This window comes from Dioscorea cayenensis, chromosome 9 (genome assembly GCF_009730915.1).
Source record: "Dioscorea cayenensis subsp. rotundata cultivar TDr96_F1 chromosome 9, TDr96_F1_v2_PseudoChromosome.rev07_lg8_w22 25.fasta, whole genome shotgun sequence".
NCBI classification, from domain to species: Eukaryota; Viridiplantae; Streptophyta; class Magnoliopsida; order Dioscoreales; family Dioscoreaceae; genus Dioscorea; species Dioscorea cayenensis.
The window spans coordinates 8,925,347-8,944,635 of record NC_052479.1 but is presented as its reverse complement, the minus strand read 5'-3'; the positions used below and the strand labels follow the sequence as shown (position 1 = coordinate 8,944,635).

The following is a 19,289-nucleotide window of genomic DNA, read 5'->3' as shown; positions in this document are numbered from 1 at the left end:
GTTAAAAAATACAATTAATTTAAATAGACTTTATGTATAAATTAATAAAATATTAAATTTAAATAAAGATATAAATCACTCTCATGAACAATTCAAAAAATAAAAATAAAATATTGAGCGAGAAATTTATTAAAATTGATGAAGAAATAATTTTTTTAATGTTTTCAAAACATGCAAAATTCGAAAGGTTCAGCTCCCCTCGCAGTCATTAGTGATATTTTTATTTTATATTTTTTAAATTTTTAATTTGTAAAAACTTTTGTTAATTGAATTTTTTTAAAGTTTGTAGTGATGAATAAATAATTTTTTAATGTTTTCAAAACATGCAAGATTGAAAGATTCAGCTCTCCTCCCAGTCATTAGTGGTATTTTTATTTTATATTTTAAAATATTATGTTTATTGTATATTTTTAAAATTTTTAATTTGTAAAAATTTTGTTAGTTGAATATTTTTTGTAAAGTTTGTAGTTGCCACCACCCCCCTCCCCCAAAAAAATTTCTAGCTCCACCCCTGCTACTTAATTGTGTGTTGCCGTATACTATTAGATATTAAAAAAATTTAAAAAAATATGTATAATATATATTATATATAATAAAATATTTTTAAAAAATTAATTGCCAAGATTTTCAGACAATACATAAGAAACATAATGCGAGAATATTTTCTCCTACAATAGAAGTGATAGATCCTATCTTGGATGAGTACAAACCTTCATATAACCCAACATGTCCATATATAGCCTCAAATTAAGCTTCACCCATTGGCACTATCAAAATAATATAATTTATACATAAGATTTCATAACACCCTCAAATTAGGCTTCACCCATTGACATAATAACTCTTTCTCTCTATGACAATGTTTGGTCTACAAGTTCTTTAGCAGTGAAGTTTAATATTTGTCAACTACATATACCCACAATATTACTAAGAGCCTCTACTATAGTGGATGAGACATACTGATGCGGGGCGTATTGAGGAGCAAGCTTGTGTCTTTCTGGACAAATGGGACATGGCCTAACAAGGGTATTTCTAGTAATTTTACAAGCGGTGGAGTTATGGTTTTTAAGTGTCTTACTTAAAGGAAAACAGGTCAGTGAGCACAAGTCACTAGATTTTCTTGTGAGCCATGCCAATTTTCGGCCGGATTCCATCATCTTGGCCTCGAAAACAACAATTTTACCATTTTAGGAAAAGATTTATTTTCAATATATCTTAGGCTAGAAGTCTCTGATTTATAAGCCGTTTGTGGTAGTAGTCTTTATTTTGTTAAGCCTTTTATTTCTTGCTGATATTTGAGAATTTACCATTTTTGCTATATTTTAAAATTATCTCCTTTCTTAGTGTTATTTCCTTTGCATATTTATTGTAAGCCTATGGGCAAGAGAAAATCAGTTTTGTGATCATCATTTTCATTGAGTAATAAGATTTTACTCTTTCCCAATCCTGATTATCGTTGATCAACAGGTGTTGGAAGGCTTGTTATCGGTTATTCATGCATGAATCAACGGTCTCAAGTATACTGCTGCATTAGTTTGGTACCAGAGCTGAATCGATCATACCACCACGAGGATGAGGTGCGGGTCGCCTTACGCAAAGGATAGATGAGATCTACAATCGTGATGACTATGCTAGATTTGAGCAGCGAGTTGGCCGCCTCTTGGGCCATCGGGTGGAGCGGATGATGGAGGAGTTGTCTGATCGGTTTACCCAAATGATGGGTAGTGTCAATCAAGGGCGTGTCTCCGAAAGTCGAAGCAAAGGAACCATCGAGGAAGACAATGGCTACTTTGCTGACATTGCCTTGGCATGGCGACGAGGAGGGCAAGATCGTGGGGGTGACACTCGATACCACCGCGAGGAAGATAGGCATTGGGAATATGGTATACAGGTCGATATTCTAGAATTCCATGGTGGACTACAAGCGGAGAAGTTCCTTGACTGGCTGACTACTGTCGAGGAGGTCTTGGAGTTCAAAGGGGTCCCGGATGATAGAAGAGTGGCGCTAGTGGCGACGCGGCTGCGTGGGTGCGCAACCGCATGGTGGTAACAATTGAAGCTCAACTATAGCAGGTTGGGAAAGGGCAAGATCAATTCTTGGGAGAAGATGAAGAAGCATATGTGCTCAAATTTCTTACCCCACAACTACCAGCATTTGATTTTTAGCCATTTGCACAATCTTTGCCAAGGCACGTGCTTTGTGGAAGAGTATACAACATAGTTCTATCAGATGCTGACTCGGAACGAGATTCAAGAGTTAACAGACTAGTTATTGGCGCGATACATCAGAGGATTGCGAGTCCAGATTCAGGAGACCGTCAACTTGTTTGACCCGATCTCTGTCTCGTCCATTCACCAACAAGTATTAATTCTAGAACGTTAACAACGGCGCTTAGCCCCTACAACCTCAAGGGTGACACCTGGAGGTAGTTGACTGATTGGTGTCGGTCTGGTTGGCGTAACTAGAGGAGAAGTTACAACTGACCATCCTGCAGGTACCACAATTGTAAGGGAAGCTAATAACACTATCCAGTGTTTTAGTTGTGGAGAAAAGGGGCATTGTCAAGCGGATTGTATGAAGGTGAGCAAGAGAATTATATTGCCAGAGGAGGAAGAAGACACAATCGATGTAGGCCCGCCGGTGTCTGACGAAGATGACCTCGATGAGGAGGTAGTTGAGGAAGACATCAGGAGTGCCCTAGTTGTACGCAGATCTTGTTTGACACCACGGGCTACTGAAAAGATGACTAGTTGAGAACTAACATCTTCCAGACCACCTGCACCCTCCTAGGTAAGGTGTGTCGCTTTGTGATTGATGCAAGTAGTTGTGCAACTGAAGAGGCAATCCCAAAGATTGTGAAGCCAATTATAGTTGAATTCAAAGACGTATGTCCTGAAGAACTAGTTGATAAGCTACCACCATTAAGTGATGTTCAACATTAGATTGGTGTGGGCCTTCCAAATCAAGGGCTAATTCGAGGGCGAATTCTATTCAACCTAGGGAGAATGATGCGTGGCGTATTGAGGAGCAAGCCTGTGTCTTTCTGGACAAATGGGACATGGCCTAACAAGGATAATCTGGTAATTTTTCAAGCGAAGGAATTTTTGGTTTTTAAGTGTCTCACATGAAGGAAAACTAGGTCAACGAGCGCAAGTCACTAGCTTTGCTTGTGAGCCATGCCAATTTTAGACCGGATTCCATCATCTTGGCCTCGAAAAATAGTAATTTTACTATTTTAGGAAAAAAAGATTTGATTTCATTATATATTAGGCTAGAAAATCTCTGATTTATAAGCCGTTTGTGGCAGTAGTCTTTATTTTGTTAAGTCTTTTATTTCTTACTGATATTTGAGAATTTACCATGTTTTGGTATATTTTAAAATTATCTCCTTTCTTAGTGTTATTTTCCTTTGCCTATTTATTGTAAGCCTACGGATAAGAGAAAATCAGTTTTGTGATCATCATTTTCATTGAGTAATAAGATTTTACTCTTTTCCCAATCCTGGTTATCGTTGATCAATAGGTGTTGGAAGGCTTGTTATCGGTTATTCATGCACGAATCAACGGTCTCAAGTATACCGCTACATCAGTTTGGTACCAGAGCCGAATCGATCATGCCACCGCGAGGACAAGGTGCGTGTCGCCCTACGTAAAAGATGGATGAGATACCAGATTTGAGCAGCTAGTTGGCCACGTCTTAGACTATCGGGTGAAGTGGATGATGGAGGAGTTGACTGACCGGTTTACCCAAATGATGGGTAGCATCAATCAAGGGCGTGTCTCCGAAAGTGGTAGCGAAGGCACCATCGAGTAAGACAATGGCTACTTTGCTAACATTGCCTTAGCAAGATGACAAGAAGGGCAAGATCGTGGGATGACACTCGACACCACCGTGAGGAAGATAGGCATTGGGAATCTAGTATACAAGTCGATATTCTAGAATTCCATGGTGGACTACAAGCAGAGGAGTTCCTTGACTGGCTGACTACTGTCGAGGAGGTTTTTGGAGTTCAAAGGGGTCCCAAATGATAGAAGAATGGCGCTAGTGGAGACGTAGCTGTATGGGCGCGAAACCGCATGGTGGCAACAATTGAAGCTCAACCGTAGCAGGTTGGGAAAAGGGCAAGATCAATACTTGGGAGAAGATGAAGAAGCACATGCGCTCAAATTTCTTGCCCCACAACTACCAGTGTTTGATTTTCATCCGTTTGCACAATCTTCGCCAAGGCAAATGCTCTGTGGAAGAGTATACAACATAGTTCTATCAGGTGCTGGCTGGGAATGAGATTCAAGAGTCAACAGACCAGTTGGTGGCGTGATACATCGGAGGGTTGCGAGTCCAGATTCAGGAGACCATCAACTTGTTTGACCCGATCTCTGTCTCGTCCGTCCACTAATAAGAATTAATTATAGAAGTCAACAATGGCGCTTAGCCCCTACAAGCTCAAGGGTGACACCTGGAGGCAGTCGACCGATTGGTGTCGGTCTAGTTGATGTACTTGGAGGAGAAGTTATAACTGACCAACTTACTGAGCAAGTGTTTATCTTGCATATCTTCCCTAAAGTGCTCTTCCTGTCTCTCAAAGAGCCACCCCAGTCACTGTTTGTGAATCCTTCTAAGTGACCACCACTTTCATTTTTAGAGTAGAATAGCCTATATGTAGTAGTCCTAGTTAAATACTTCACAACTCTCTTGACTGCATTCAGATGTTCAGTGCCTGGTTTGCTTATGAACCTCAAAAGAAAATTGATTGCATAACAGATGTTGGGCCTTGTATGCACAATATACAAAAGCTTACTAATAAGCCTTCTGTACATTGTAATGTCTACCAATTCTTCATAGCCCTTAATTGATAGTTTCTCATTGACTCCCATTGGAGTCTCAGCATGCTTGCACTACTTCATATTCATCTCAATTAAAAGATCCTCCATATATCTCCTTTGTGAGATGAAGATCCCTTAACTAGATTGATAAATCTCCAATCCAAGAAAGAATTTAATCTCTCCTAAGTCTGATATATCAAATGTACTTAGCATCTCCTTCTTGAATTGCTCAATTAAGGCTTGAGATCTACTGGTATACACCATGTCATGTACATATAAACTGATGAAAATATAGTTCCCTTTGCCATCTTCCTTTCTGTATAAGGTGTGCTCGGTCTCATTCCTTTTATAACCATGCCGCCTGAAGTGAGCATCAATCTTCTCATACCAAGTCTCGGTGCTTGTTTAAGCCCATAAAGAGCTTTCTTCAGTTGATACACCATATGCTCCTTCCCACTGATCTCATATCCTTCAGGTTGATCTATATATACCTCCTCAGAGATTTCACCATTGAGGAATGCAGAGCGAACATCAAAATGATATGCCGAGTGACTAGCTTGAGCAGCAATTGCCAATATAAGCCTCACCATTTCAACCCAGGCCACAGGAGAAAAACCTCTTCATAGTCCAACCCATACTGCTGAACATATCCCTTTGCTACTATCTTTTCCTTGTGCTTTTGAACCTTTGCCATCTGCTCCAAACTTGGTTTTATACACCCACTTGAGACCCACGGCCTTCTTCGCAGACGAGTAGCTTTGTCAATTCTTAGGTGTTATTACTTCAAATTGCTGCCATCTCAATGTCCATGGCCTCCTGCCATTCCCTATATATCATAGCATCCCGGTACACCTGTGGATCACCAACATGAAGAGCATAAGTACAAGAATTATATACCTCGATTAGAGACCTTGTCATTCTCGGTGGTGACTCGTCACTGGACTCTTCTGATGAGTTTGAGTCACTAGCATCATCACTGGTGCTTGAAGAATCTCCACTCCTGCTTATTTCCTCATCACTGACATTGTTCCTGTCTGTGCATTCATTTTCATTCTGATCATCCACTAGAACCAATGGACCACCATCACTTGCTTCCCATTTCCATCTTGAATTCTCGTGAAATATTACATCCCTGCTTTCAAACACCTTGGAGGTTACTAGATTAAACAGCTTGTAGGCCTTTGAACCAGAACAATACCCCACTAGTATACATTTCAGGGACTTATCATCCAACTTACTGAGCTTCTGTGAGGGAATCAAAGCAAATGTAACACTACCGAACACCCTGAGATGACTCACATCAGGCTTCACTCCATGCCACATCTCGTATGGTGTTTTGCCCTCCAATGCATCAGTGGGAGACCTATTGATCAGATACACCGAGGTTGCAGTCAGTTTTTACCTAGAATTCAGTTAGCAAACCCCCATCCTTGAGCAAACATCAAACTATTTCAACAATGGTTCTGTTTTTGCATTCCACTACCCCGTTCTGCTGTGACGTGAACTCCCTCCTAATCCCAAGCTCCTCGTAGTACTCCCTCCTAATCCCAAGCTTTTTCCAAAAATTCCCTCCTAATCCCAAGCTTCTCACAGTACTCCTTGAAGTCTTGTGACGTGAATTCTCCTCCATGGTCACTTCTTAATGCCTTTAGCTTCCTTCGTGTCTCCCTCTCCACCATTGAGTGAAATTTTTTAAAGCAATTGAAAACCTCCCCCTTGCTTTTTAGGAAATAGATCCAACACTTCCTGCTGAAATCATCAACAAGAAGAAGAGAAATAGTTATTACCTCCCAGTGAAGGTGTGCTCATTGGTCCACAAACATCCATTTACACCAGTTGCAAGTAGCTTGAGCTTCTTCTTGTTCTTGTTGTTATTGGGAATGAACCCTTTGCATGCTTACGTGACGTGCACTCTTCACACTGAGACACCAAGTGCAACTTTGGCAATCCATGGACCCCCTTCTCTCGTGCAAGCTTCTCTAGACTTCTATAGTTCATGTGTCCAAATCTCTTTATGCCATAATTCAGACAATGTGTCCTTGTTCACAGCTAGGTTCAACCTCTCGATCCTTGAGAGATCAACTGGAAACATGTTGTTACTCATCTTTGGAACAACAATTACTAATTCTCCTGTAAGGTCATCCTTGATGATGCACTTGTTCTCACAGAACAAGACTGAGTACCCTTTATTAAGAAGTTGCCCCACGCCGAGCAAATTATGAGCCAACCTTGAGACTAATTGGACTCCCTGAAGCTACTTGGCTTCTCCGTTCTTCATGTCAACTGCAACCATGCCTACTTCGAGTACTTCCATCTCTTTATCATCCCCAAGGTGAACAGTGATCTTTTGAGACTCATCTATGCTAGTAAACATGCTCCTCTGGCCTGTCATGTGATTCGAGCACCCTAAATCCACTAGCAAAACTGAGTTCGAGGTTGGGACATCATTAATGCTGGCCTTGAGTACATTCATGACTTCCTGTTCCTCTACCAGAAACGATTCTCCCTTCTCTATGGACTTGCCTCTCTCTCGACACTTGGCCTTTACATGTCCGTTTTTCTTACAGTAAAAACATTGAACATTGGCCTTGGAGTTACTCCCCTGACCTCTAGACCATCTCCCTCTACCCCTTCCTCGATCTCTTGTTGGACTCCAACCAGTAGGGGGTGTAGAGTTTCCCTTCTCCTTAGTCTGAGACCCCGAGCTCTCAGCTTTCACAATTAGTGCCTTCTCTCTTGCCTTCCCTACAGACCGATTTACCCTGATCTCATGGGCTTGTAGAGACCCGGTGAGCTCATCTAATGTTAGCTTAGACAAATCTCTAGACTCCTCCATTGCTGCAGCTACATAGTCAAACTTTGGGGATAAGCTTCGCAGTACTTTTGCTACTACCTCAGCCTCACGGAGCTTCTCTCCAAGCCCTTTCACCTGATTTACTATAGTTACAACCCTGGCACAGTAGCTCTGAATACTCTCCCCGTCCTCCATTTGTAGAGTTTCAAAACTCTGCTTGAGAGCTTGTTTTCTCACTGTGACCATCTTAGCTGACCCCTAGTACACCTTCTTGTTGATCTCCCATGCTTCGTGGTAGTCTCAACCTCGGCAATCTGGTCAAGGATCAAACCATCCACCGCTTGTTAGATGAGACACATTGCTTTAGCGTCTCTTTTCTTGCTTTCTCTGGCCTTCATCTCGTCTTCTACTTCATGTATCCCCTTCTCCACCAACTCCCAGAGCTCTTGAGACCAGAATACAGTCTTCATTCTCAAGCTCCATCTCCCATACTCTTCACCTTTGAAGATGGGCACACAATGCTGCGTGAGACTCACTGGACTATCACTCGCCATGACCACCTAGCTTTGATACCAGATTGTTGAGATTTGCACCTCCAGTGGGCTCCGGATGCTAGAGAAGAAGATAATAAAAACAGAGAAGAAGAGAAGAGGTTAGTTAAAGAAAAAAACAAGAGATAATGACTAGTTTCTCTTCTAGTTGCCAGCCAATCAAAAACAGTCTACTACTCCCATTATATAGTCAAAAAGCTCAAATAAAGGTAACACACTCCTAATCCCCCCATTGGTTAACGCTAATTCATTAAACCCCTTCTGATTGGGTTATAACCTTGACTAAGATACTATATTATATGTTAACCAATTAAAAACCATATTCATGAATCTTTGCTTCTCTTGAACTTCAGTGCAACGCTCCATCCTTAAACACATGCTGTGAATCTCACGATCATCCTGCAACCATGTTCGAGTGTAGAGGCCCTTCATTCCTCCACGATGAACTGATGGTCGTGCCACACCATGCTGCAATCACTGTGATGGTTCAGTACCAATAGAATATAAAATGATGGGATAACATCATTAGTTAATTAGTTAAGCAAATGCTTCTAACCAATATATCTGCAAAACTTATATTTATATGAGCTAATAATGTACATTCTGAGCTTTTTGGTCCAGAAATTATGAACCTTGTGCGTAAATCTTATCCGTTTTCTTTGGGGATATAGTTTTTTTCAAGATGCTTGTCTCTGCTTTAAACAAGGGTACATATGTGTATGTGTATATATACACACACATATATAATGGTTTTCAATTTGTGATTTTCTATTTCTTTTCAAATTTTATCAGCTGAATATGTTCTGCTATTTATCCATTTTCTTGTCAAGGGATAATTCATGACTTTGATGTTACATAGAACCCTAAGTATCTTGAACTATTGTCCGACGTAGACAAGTAAGTTTCTATCTTTCATTTTCATTTAATTTGGTTGCAATTTTGGACTAGGTTCTAACAAGCACTAGTGCTATAATTTTTTACCACAGGTTTTTATAATTGATTTCTAATCACTGTAAATTGTGCGACTGTGGCATCATTTCAACATTTCTTTTCTTAATAGCATTAAAGGAATCGATTGTAATATGTTGGGTTTATTACTCATCACTATTCTTTTATTTGGTGCAAACATGAGCACATTAAACTTGTATCTTGTTAGTAAGAAAGTGATTCCAGTCCTCTTACATGACATCATTATTTCCCAATACGAAAGTAGAATAAAATTAAGGGAAACTTAGATATGTTTATAGATGCACACCATGTGGATGTTAACCTGCCAGGTTTAGAAATTTATGTTTCCCATTTTACATTTTTATGATGAGGAGTACCAATTAAGGTGATTGGAAACTTGAGCATTGTCTATATGATCACAGTGATGGTTCATTTTTCTTAAAAACTTATACCTTTGCTTTCAAGTAACTATATTCAAACAACATGCAAAAAGGTTGGCTGCTTTAAACAGCAGATTGATTGGCATCAAAGTTGGAGACTTTTGGTAAGATAAAAAAAATTTATATCTCTGGTTAGATGACATATTTATTTATTTATTTATTTAACACACTGATCATTTCTTAGCTATGTTAAAGAAGGCCTTGTTCTTGGCCAGCTCATAGGAAACCGGTTCACAATTACCTTGAGGTAAATCTTGTACACATATGTTATATCAATATTCACATATTCCTTTTCTTGGTTCTAACACACAGATCATATCCACTCATATTTTACTAGAGGTGTTGTGGTAGAATCTCAGGATATTGTGAAAGCTGCAGCTGATGGTTTGAGCAGGAATGGGTTTATCAACTATTATGGTTTACAGGTTGGGGATAAAACCAATTTTTACAAAAGGTTTTGCATATTTTGTACATTGATGTGATGTCTTAAAGTAACCCCTCTTTTTTATTTCTTTTTATTTTATTGTTATTATTATATATATATATATATATATTGCAAATGCAATCAGCGTTATGGAAGTGGTTTCAGTGCCTACTCACATGATTGGAGCAACATTGCTGAAAGGGGAGTGCAAGCATGCTGTGGATTTGATTCTTAATCCAAGAGAAGGAGATATCCTTAAACTATTGATATGCTTTGAGCTTGGTTCTAGTTATGGCTCTTAGACTATTGTCACTGGGTACTTCTTCTTAATAGTTGTTCTCCTATTATTTTAACTGTTTAGATCAAACAATGTGCTTTTGTAAGGGATGCTCATAAATCCTACAAGGAAAATGGTGATATTGATATAGCCCAGAGGCAGTTTCCTCACATCTTGTTGCTGAGAGAGCTGTTGTAAGCCCTCTCTCTCTCTCTCACACACACACACACACACGCACGCATGCACGCACATCATGGTAAAGTGTGTTTTGATATACATTTGTTCATTACTTGCTTGACTATCCATCCTCTTTACTTGATAATGTTTTTTTTTTGTTATACAGCTTTAATGTGTGAAGAATTGCCCTAGAAACTATCTGCAAGCACTGAAAGCGATACCTAGAACTCTTAGAATGATGTATGTAATTGCATTAAGTTTGAGTTGCCCATACTGCATTGTGTTGTATATTTCACACTAGAGTCTCATCCATAACTTATTTTCACTTATTGGTTGCTTTATATCTTCATGAACTCCAAATAATAGTCTTTTCATTAGAAATAATTGACATAATTTTAGTTTGACCTACAAGGCTTATATGTATAGCAGCTTATTGACCGAACAAAAAAGCTGCAAAATTTTTTAGTAGTAATTATGTAGCCTTAATATTCTGAAATGATTAGATTTAGAAATTTTAAAGGTTGATCGACTGGTAATATATTGCATAAAGCATTGTAATGCCAGTGATATTTGACTTTGGAGCCTCATTTTATGTTAAGCATTGTAAAGCATTGTAATATATTGCATTTTTTAGTAGTAATTTTATGCCAGTGATAAAGCATTGTAAATCATTGTAATATACTGCATAAAGCATTTTATGTTACTCCTCACAGTGACCTCTTTATTATATACTCCAGTGATGACTTTGGAGTAGTAAAGATGGGAAATAGTGATGCATCAAAGATAGTGGGTATTGGAGACATTTGCTTGGAGACCAGTCAGGGGCTCAATCTAGTTCTCAAGGAGGTTAGGCATATTCCACACATATGCCTAAATTTAATATCTGCAGGCAAGCTTGATGATGTAGGGTTTGCTAGTTGGTTTGGTAAAAGCAAGTGTAAGCTCACCAAATGTTCCCTAGTGGTTGCTAGAGGAAGAAAAATGAACGCACTCTATGTTATGCAAGCTAAGATACACACTTGGGAATGTTAGTGAGAAAGGTCTACAAACTTTTCTCCAAGAAAAATCTTCTACCGAACTTGAAGGTGCGTCTCTCAAAACATGTGTTGATTGCTTAGTGAGAAAAACACATAGAGTAGCATTTCATTCTCATCCCCTACTAGAAAATCAAATATTCTTGATTTGATTCATATTGATGTCTATTCTATGTAAAATAAAACACTTGCGGGTGGACATTATTTTGTGACCTTCATTGATGATCATTGAAGGAAGGTCTAGGCAACTGTTTTGAAGACCAAAGATTAAGTACTTGTTGTATTCAAGATCTCCATGTCAAGGTTGAAAAGGAAGACAGGAAAATAATTGAAGGCAATAAGATCAGATAATGGTGGTGAGTTCAGAGGGTCATTTGAGGAGTATTGCAGACTTCATGGAATCAGGCTTGGGAAGACTCTAGCCAAGACACCTCAGCTTAATGGTACCTCTGAGAGAATGAATAGAACAATTGAAGAGAGGATCAAATGCATGCTCTCTCATGCAAATCTTCCTAAGTTCTTTTAAGGGGAAGATATGAGAATTGTGGTGAACATGATAAACCTTTCTCCAGTAGTAGCTCTAGATGGTGTGTGCCGAACAGGTGCCAAATAGAGTGTGGACTGGGAAAAAGATTTCCTATACTCATTTAAGAGTATTTGGTTGCAAGGTATTTGTTCACATTCCTAAAGATAAAAGGTCCAAGCTTGATGATGAAGTGAAGCAGTGCATTTTCTTGGGTTATGGTCATGAAGAATTTCATTACAAATTGTAGGATTTAGTTAATAAGAAGGTTGTCAAGAGCAAGGATGTTGTGTTTTTGGAAGACCAGATGACTGACAATAATGAGCAGGGAGAGGCCTTTAGTTCCTCGGTTGAGATTCCGATTAGTGTTGATCTAGTTTCTCCTCCTGTATAGAGTTCAGCTCAAAGGGGGTCCCACCCAAGAAGATGATGATGATATAGGCAATGTTGAAGTTCTTCCAACTAATGTTGCAAAACCAATTGAAGAAGCAGAACAATCATCACCAGTACCACCAGTTGAGACCCAAGTTAGAAGATCTACTAGAGACCGTCATCCCTCTAGTAGATACAGTACAAATGAATATGTTATGCTTAGTGATGGAGGAGAGCCAGAAACATATGATGAAGCCATGCAACATGAGAAAAAGCAGGAGTGGTTTGAAGCTATGCAAGCAGAGATTAAATCCTTGTGTGAGAACCACACCTATGACTTGGTGAAGCTGCCTAAGGCCAAGAAAACACTCAAGAATAAGTGGGTGTACAAGTTGAAGACTGAAAATAATATCTCATAACCAAAGTACAAGGCAAGGTTGGATGTGAAGGGGTTTAGTCGGAAGAAAGGTGTTGACATTGAAGAAATATTTTCTCCATTAGTGAAGATGTCATCCATCAGAGTTGTGCTTAATTTAGCTGCTAGCCTAAAGCTGGAGGTAGAACAACTTGATGTGAAAAATGCATTCCTTCATGGTGACTTAAAGGAGGAAATATATATGTAGCAACTAGAAGGGTTCAAAGTCAAATGCAAAAAGAATCTAGTGTGCAGATTGAGAAATAGTCTATATGGACTCAAACAAGAGCCAAGACAATAGTACAAGAAGTTTAAATCCTTTATGATGGCTCAAGGGTACACTAGAACATCTGTTGATCATTGTGTGTTTGTGAAGAAGCACTCAAATGATGATTTCATTATTCTCCTGCTCTATGTTGATGACATACTAATTGTTGACCATGATGCAAGCAAAATTGAAGACCTGAAGAGACTGTTAAGCAAGTCCTTTTGCTATGAAGGACTTAGGCACAGAAAAATAAATACTTGGTATGAAAATATCCTATGACAAGACGAATGGAAGTTGTGGTTATCTAAAGAAAGCTACTATTGAGAAGGTTCTTGAGAGGTTCAACATGAAAAATTACAAAGTTGTTTGTTCTCCACTCACAAGTCATTTCAAACTTAGCTCAAGTCAATGTCCCTTGAGTCACAAAAAGAAGGAGGAGTTGAGCCAAGTTCCACATGCATCCGTAGTTTCGCAGTTTGATGTATGCCATGGTGTGTTCAAAGCCGGATATCGCTCATGTTGTTGGAGTTGTGAGCAGATTTCTCTCAAATCCTGGAAAAGAACACTAGGTTGCAGTGAAGTAGATACTGAGGTATCTTAGAGGTACTTCTCGAGTATGTTTATGTTTTGGTAGATGTGAACCCATGTTGGATGGGTATACAGATTCGGACATGGCAGGCGATGTGGACTCTAGAAAATTAGTTTCAGGGTTCATGATGATTTTTGTAGGAAGAGTTGTTTCTTGGTTGTCAAAAGCTATAGAAGTGTGTTGCATTATCCACCATATATAGCAGCCGAATACATTACAACTACCGAGGCTTGCAAAGAGTCTTTATGGATGAAGAAGTTAGCATTATCCAAGGAGAAGCTTGAAGCATGTCGGGAAAGAGCAAGGTTGGTAGAACCCCCCAAATTTTGCTAAGGAGAAAAATTGTTGAGTTCAACCCATTTGGTGGGTTAGGGTGAATAAATGGGCTCCAAGCCCATGGTTGAAATAAAAGAAGAAGAAAAAGCTATGTTAAACTTAAGGAGAGCATGAAGGGAATTTCACAAGAGGGCAAAATTCTCATCTTTGATAAGGATGAGAGGAAAGATAGATTAATAAATTGAGAAAAGAGAAAAGAGAGTGAGCATCCAAGGATGAGAAAGGGGAGCTAGGGTTTTTGGAGAAAACAAAAGATTGGTCAATTCTGTCACTAGATTTCTCCCAATCCTACGGTTTGATCCTTTAACTCTCATTCCTTGAGGGACTTTGTGAACCATCCTAGTGTAAAGATGATGTATGAGTTGTAGAGTCTTTCTCTTGTGACAACCATGTTCTTTGCATGTATTCCTGTAGTGAGCTGAGAGAACTTGGTGTTATCCCATAAGTTGACATAGTGGAAACACATTTAAGAGGCTCTAAGGATTCCCATGGTTTTCCCATGATCTGTGGGGTTTCCACACAAAATACCTTGGTGTTTGATTGTGTTATTGTTGTTCATCTCATTCTAACATATATTGAGAGGTTTGATAGTGTTTTAAGGCTGTTTTGAATCTTTTGAAGAATTGTTGAAGACTTGGGAAGGCAATAGAAGTCTCTAGGAATCTCTACAAGCATGGTTGAAGGGTGTGCGGGCCGCACAGACTCGACAGAGAGGTGTGCAGGCAATTCAAGGCCACACAAAGGCGCACATGAATATTAATTTTGCTATAGCATGATGAACAATAACTCTGCTATAGTAATCCCTTGTCGGAAAGAAGGTTGTGCGGGCTACAGAGAGCCAACAAAGGGTAGACAGAAGGGTGTACGGGTAAGTGTGCGCTCGCAGATGGACCGCACATGAATAGTAAAATCGCTATATGGTCATAAATAGTAGTATTGCTATAGCCTCGTAGGTTTTTACTCTGTTTCATTGCCAAGAAAACCTCCCAAGAATTAGGTCTGAAAGTATGTTTCATATTTTGATATAAGTCATTGGTTTGTGAATTACTACATTAGTAAAGATTTTATGCTTAGTAGTTAAATTTATATAAGCACAATACATTATTTTATTAGTGGAGGATCCATAGTAATATAGTTTGATCATTTGAATATGTTATATTTTCTCTTCTCCTCCTATGTTTTTTATACTTTAGTTTCAATAATGGCCGATGATTAAGATATTGTTTACATCAATATAAATATCAATTTCATTATTTATTGGAGTATTATTTTTATAACTATCTAATTTAATTAATAGCCTCAGTTATTATACATATTAGTGATTGTATTTTCTATTATTCAACGGAAAAAGGAAAACTTCTATAATAAAAATGGTAATTTGTAATGTAGATCTTAGAAAAATTATATTTGTTAATTGGCATGTTTGGATTGGCTCCTACGTGCGCCCTATCCAAAAAGTCCATTGGCTTTGATGTCTAGGAGTTTCATTATTAATATTTTAGAGTTTTGTAAATTAGCTAATTTTTAGGGAATGAATCTCATATCTAATTATATATTATGTTATTTGGTATTGTTATTATTTTTTTTATACACTTATTTTAGGAAGGTCTAAGGCCTTGCATGTGGGCTTACTTTGTGAACATGCAGTACGTGGTCTATCACAAGTCAGGCCTATTGGTATGGGTTCTGGCTGTGAAATGTGACACAAATTGATGTCATGATGGGGTTTTGGGTGCACAGAAGCCTTTGAAGGGCTTAGATACCTTGCAAAACACAACAATTTATCTTTTGGGAAAAATTTAGTGAAATGCTAGAAAGAATATTGTTGTGTATGGCTCATATACAAGAGTCGTAAATAAGCAGATGCGGAAACGGTGTGGAGTGGAGTGAAAGTATCCGTTCTATTGGGAGAACATCGATTTGATAGATTGGAGTTTGGGTTAACGCCCTGCAATACAATACAAGAGTAATTTGTATATGGTTAAGATTATAATTTGATAATCTTATTAATTGTATCTTGATATGATTTTTATCTGGATAAGTTTAGGATCAAGGTTAATTTGTATCTGGATAAACTAATTAGGTTTTTACCTATAAATTCAGATAATCCTGGTTTTTTTTCTGTGAGACGAGTGAATAAAAAAAATACAACCACTCCACTCTCGAGGACATAGGTACATTATTAAATCTCATAAATCTTATTTATTTACATTGCCTTTTTGCTCTCTTGATTTTTTTCAAGAATTCTCTATTTTTCTAATTAACAAAGTTGATAGAAAAAAAACTAACAAAATTGAGCGGTGTTTTATATTAAGCTATATCGATAAAAGTCCGATGACTACGGTGTTGCAGTTGAAGTCAAACACTACAAGAAAATTATTGTTTAGAAACAACATTTTCCGTTTCTAATCCGTTCCTAAAGTGAATTAGAAACGGATTAGAAACGGAATTTTTCTGTTTTGAATACCCTTGTTTCTAATTTGAATAGAAACGGGAAAATATTCCGTTTCTAAATTTAGAAACGGATTAGAAACGGAAAGCATTATATTTCTAATTTTTGAAAAATTAAAACTGAATAAGATGTGTTACTAATCCGTTCTGAGTTATAAAAATAGAAACAGATTCGAAACGGAATATTTTCTGTTTTATTTTTGTTCCCCTATTAGAAACAATAGTTTTTTTGTTCCTAATCAGTTCCTAAAAATTTTTTAAAATTAAAAAACAATATTCAAACAAATAAATCCGTTTCTAATCCGTTTCTAACATTTAAGTCAATAAAATAAAATAAAAATTATATCCCTATTTTTTAAAAAAAAAACCTGCTACATAAAATTTTAACCTATAACACCAACAAATAAGATAAACTCATCAATTCATACAAAAAGAAATATTTAAGTATACATGTTCAACACAAAATAATAAATATACGACAAATACAACTATAAGCCAACATCATGATCGTCAGTAACTGGTTGTAAGTCCTGTGTGGTAAATCATGATCGTCAAGAATCATCCTCTCAAAAACTCATCATCATGTCCTTCATTTAGTTAAATTCATTAACTAAAAAAACAAACAAAAAAATGAGAATAAAAATGGTCATATAAAAGCTAAGTTGTTAGCTAATATCAACTAAAAATGTACAATTGACCCATTATGATAACTATTTCAAACATCAATAATTGGTCGATTTATATAGCTCACTTGTGCAATAGTTTGTTAACAAAATCCTTTTAAGAAATACATCATGCAAAAAACAAATATGATTTTCACAAGAAAAAGGTGATACCTTCTCTTTACCAACAAACAATTGAGAACTCAACTACTTTCGCCCCATCTAATCTAATAGTTACGTCGGCACGCTCACGAACTCGAGGACCATGACCATATGGACCGCCAATGCAAAATGCAAGCCTTGTTGATCCCTACAAACCTATTGTACCTATGAATTAAAAGAAACATTATAATATAAAATACTATATACCAGTTATTGAATAAAGGAGTTATTGTTCACCAAAGCATGTGGCAACTTGGATGTGAAACCAAATAATGAAATAGAACGATGTTTACATATCTTGGCTTTTAAAGACTACTACTTACAGCTTTTCCATTATACGCTAACAGCTCATCCCATTGAGAGCGATCCACCTATTGATAAGAATTCGAAGATAAGCTTTCATGCGTAAGGCTCCAAAATTTTTTGCAAAGGGCATTGAGATAGACTTTGATAAGTGCAAAATTTTTTGCAAAATATTTTTACAAATGTAAAAGTTACTTACAGAAAACAAATCGAACTTATCAATAACAGTAAATCCAGCTGGTATGAATTATTGTCTAAACATGTTAATCATACTATAGATCTGAATTATGGGAATCATCTCTCATCTCTCAATCAAATCCAATCAAATCAATCAATAAATGAAAACAAGGCCAAACATGAATAAGCATGACTATAAATCAAAAATGATTAAATATGATATAAGAGTAACATTGCTATCAAAAGACAGCATATTAAGTGCTTAAAGCAGGAGAAACCATTGCTGTTTCAAAGTCAAAAGTGAAAAATTTTCATAACATCGCGTGTGATATTAATGGAAGATTTTGCACTAACCTTGATCTATGTCATATGCTCATGTTTATGCGGGTGATACTCAAAAATTAATCAATTGTTAATCAAACATTAATAAATTTATTTACTCTACTTAGATTAGAAAAATCTCAAACAATGAAGCAATGAAACGGCAAACCATAAGAGAAAGACCTTTCCAACTATTAAAGGACTGTTTGAAGCATATGGGAAATTAAAAATGATAGTTCTTTGAGCCTAGGAGTAAATAGTGTAGGCAAGAGAATCCCCTGCACTGCTCATCGAGAATCTCGGAAAAATTCTTTGAGCACTTGCTGATGATCTTTTTCCATCCACCGAGTCTGTTGAACATACGACTTTTACTCTCTTCTTCATTAGCTTATAATTAATATAGTATCTGAAAAACAATATCGTGCACCATAAAAAAATCCACATAAAAATCGGATACTACAAATAATGCAATACCCATGCAAGAACAAATGAAAGTTGATAAATAAAATTTAATTCCAAACATGATGATGATGATGATGATGATGCAAAATGATTATAAAATACTCTTTCCATTCTTGGACTTGATCTTGCATCAACCTTTTTCCCAAAAATTAACCATCTTGAGGTTACTTAAATCAACAAACCTCGATAATGAAAAAGAAAAATGCCACATCAACCAAAAGTTCACAAAAGAAATGAATTAATGCCATCTTATCTTAACAAGGAACCATTTAGTGCCAAAAGATACCATATGAGCAAAATTACCAAATAAAAGTAAAACAAAATGATTGAAGTTTCCTGTTGATGAATCTACAGTATCACTTTCGTAACCGTAACTACACATTCAAAAAGCATTGTTGATAAGTGGCCCTAAATTACCTCTCCATAACTAAAACAACAAAGTGTTCGATTCCAAAACACTTACCAGCATTTTGAACATTTCACACCAAACCACACACATAGAAGCAAAAAGGAACCAACTTTCATAAGAAAAACAGCAATTAAATCTAATCAATAACCAGATTTCCATCAATCTAAGTAGCAGAACAAGACAAGGTTTTGTATTTCATCACACAAGCATGCAAGGAGATATACACAAATCAAAGGCATTACCAGTAGAGCTCCTCACTCCTCCGCTTAGATGACCATCAACAAAAGCAACGGGAACCGAATCACACGCCGGCCATGGATTTACAGTGGGAGGTGGGGAAGGAGAAGAAGGAGCATTGCATGGACTTTGC

The 19,289-nt window shown here is 37.4% G+C and overlaps 2 long non-coding RNA genes across 2 annotated transcripts; one reads left to right on the top strand and one right to left on the bottom strand.

The window, feature by feature from the left end:
- Window positions 1–9,581: 9,581 nt before the first annotated feature.
- Window positions 9,582–9,990, top strand: LOC120268267. Its single transcript, XR_005538893.1, has 3 exons — window positions 9,582–9,661; window positions 9,742–9,804; window positions 9,909–9,990. It is a non-coding gene; the product is annotated as an uncharacterized LOC120268267 (long non-coding RNA).
- Window positions 9,991–16,995: 7,005 nt separating this feature from the next.
- LOC120269485 lies at window positions 16,996–17,623 on the bottom strand. Its single transcript, XR_005539170.1, has 3 exons — window positions 17,571–17,623; window positions 17,260–17,412; window positions 16,996–17,033 (listed from the first exon to the last, which is right to left on the bottom strand). It is a non-coding gene; the product is annotated as an uncharacterized LOC120269485 (long non-coding RNA).
- Between the last annotated feature and the right edge of the window lie 1,666 nt (window positions 17,624–19,289).